The 2500-nt window shown below is 56.0% G+C and overlaps 1 protein-coding gene across 2 annotated transcripts in view; it reads right to left on the bottom strand.

Annotated features, from left to right (window-relative positions):
- Positions 1-2500, bottom strand: part of LOC133574465 (brevican core protein-like) — a 62571-nt gene that overhangs the window by 59031 nt on the left and 1040 nt on the right. The window lies entirely within an intron of this gene.

Consider the following 2500-nt stretch of genomic DNA (forward strand, 5'->3'; position numbering starts at 1 on the left):
TCATCCTTCACTGTGGTTCTAGCTTGCCATGCTAATGGCCAGAAACTTCCACCCATGGTGATATTCAAAAGGAAGACCTTGCCAAAAGAGACCTTTCCAGCCGGCGTCATCATAAAAGCTAACTCGAAGGGATGGATGGATGAAGAAAAGATGAGCGAGTGGTTAAGGTAAGTTTACGCGAAGAGGCCGGGTGGCTTTTTTCACGCAGCTCCGTCCATGTTGATATACGACTCCATGCGCGCCCACATCACGCTGGTTTTTAATATATTATTAAAGTTTGACTGACCTATCTGACTGTTTTTTTGACATTCCTTTAGCGCAGTTAGATGCGGCTTATAACACGGGGCGGCTTATAGGTGGACAAAGTTTTGAAATATGCCGTTCATTGAAGGCGCGGCTTATAACCCATGGCGGCTTATGGTGCGGAAAATACGGTATACATAGTTAAATGTTGTTACCCACATACGAAAAACGAGCAGGCACCTGCAGCATATGCCACAACAGAAGAAGAAGAAAAAAAAGAGATGGACACTTTTACGGAGCGGAGAAGGGACGCCTCGCCGGGGTCCGGGACCGAGGCCCCTTCCCCCGAGAGGGCCCCACCGGGAGCCGTAGCTGAGGCGATCCGCGAGAAGGGCCCGACGCACGTCCAGGGTCACCACCGCGCCCACCGCACCGACACCCCGCCTCGTCCGCCTTCGCCGCGGCCGGCGTCACACGCAGCAGGTAAGCAGCTTACCTGCCCGCCACCCCCGTGGCCGGGGGCGCGTAACAGGGGTCACTCCGCGCGCAGTGCGCTCACGAAAGGGGTGGGGCTCACCCTGGTTGATATAGACAGCAGGACGGTGGCCATGGAAGTCGGAACCCGCTAAGGAGTGTGTAACAACCCACCTGCCGAATCAACTAGCCCTGAAAATGGATGGCGCTGGAGCGTCGGGCCCATACCCGGCCGTCGCCGGCAGCGAGAGCCGCGAGGGCTAGGCCGCGACGAGTAGGATGGCCGCTGCGGTGCGCGCTGAAGCCTGGGGCGCGAGCCTGGGTGGAGCCGCCGCGGGTGCGAGGGACATCGCACCTCCACGCGCTTGGAGGTGCGCTCAGCGCGGCTCCCATATGATTGCGCACTGGTGTGCGTCTGGGCCGTGACAGTGTGGCACGCATTGAATGTTTGTACTGCATTGGATCAGTCTCCTTTCTTTAACAGGCAAAAGCTTTATAACCTCACTAATGCCTTGCATCGTCTATATTAGATATATAACAACGGGCGGGTGCGGTTCTGATTAAATGTTAGACCGGGTGGATGGCGGATGGTTGACGACTTTCTGATGCGGTTGCGGATGAAATAATTGCCTATCCGCGCATCTCTAACGGGGATACATATTATTTCAGAATATTTATGTTCGCCCAGAAAATGTGTCCCCAGTAGAGATGCGCGGATAGGCAATTATTTCATCCGCAACCGCATCAGAAAGTCGTCAACCATCCGCCATCCACCCGATGTAACATTTGATCAGAACCGCATCCGCCCGCACCCGCCCGTTGTTATATATCTAATATAGACGATGCAAGGCATTAGTGAGGTTATAAAGCTTTTGCCTGTTAAAGAAAGGAGACTGATCCAATGCAGCGCAGACATTCGCGTGCCACGCTGTCACGACCCAGACGCACACCAGTGCGCAATCATATGGGAGCCGCGCTGAGCGCACCTCCAAGCGCGTCTCGCTTCCTGCAACGGCCGCGTATGAGCCCGACGCTCCAGCGCCATCCATTTTCAGGGCTAGTTGATTCGGCAGGTGGGTTGTTACACACTCCTTAGCGGGTTCCGACTTCCATGGCCACCGTCCAGCTGCTGTCTATATCAACCAGGGTGAGCCCCACTCCTTTCGTGAGCGCACTGCGTGCGGAGTGACCCCTGTTACGCGCCCCCGGCAATGGGGGTGGCGGGCAGGTAAGCTGCGCGGGCGGAGCGACCCCCGTTACGAGCCCCCGGCCACGGGGGTGGCGGGCAGGTAAGCTGCTTACCTGCTGCGCGTGACGCCGGCCGCGGCGAAGGCGGACGAGGCGGGGTGTCGGTGCGGTGGGCGCGGTGGTGACCCTGGACGTGCGTCGGGCCCTTCTCGCGGATCGCCTCAGCTACGGCTCCCGGTGGGGCCCTCTCGGGGGAAGGGGCCTCGGTCCCGGACCCCGGCGAGGCGTCCCTTCTCCGCTCCGTAAAAGTGTCCATCTCTTTTCTTTTTTTTTCTTCTGTTGTGGCATATGCTGCAGGTGCCTGCTCGTTTTTCGTATGTGGGTAACAACATTTAACTATGTATATATATTTCCGAATTAGTTTAACTGCCACCCGCAAAAAAATAAATAAAATAAAATAAAATATATATATATATATATCTAATTAATCCCCCCGACCCGACCCGCGCGCGGATAAAATCTAATTTTTTTTTATTTCATCCGCCCGATCCGCGGATAATCCGCGGACTCCGCGGTTGTGCCCGCAAACCGCGCA

Source organism: Nerophis lumbriciformis, linkage group LG32, assembly GCF_033978685.3.
Source record: "Nerophis lumbriciformis linkage group LG32, RoL_Nlum_v2.1, whole genome shotgun sequence".
Classification (NCBI taxonomy): Eukaryota; Metazoa; Chordata; class Actinopteri; order Syngnathiformes; family Syngnathidae; genus Nerophis; species Nerophis lumbriciformis.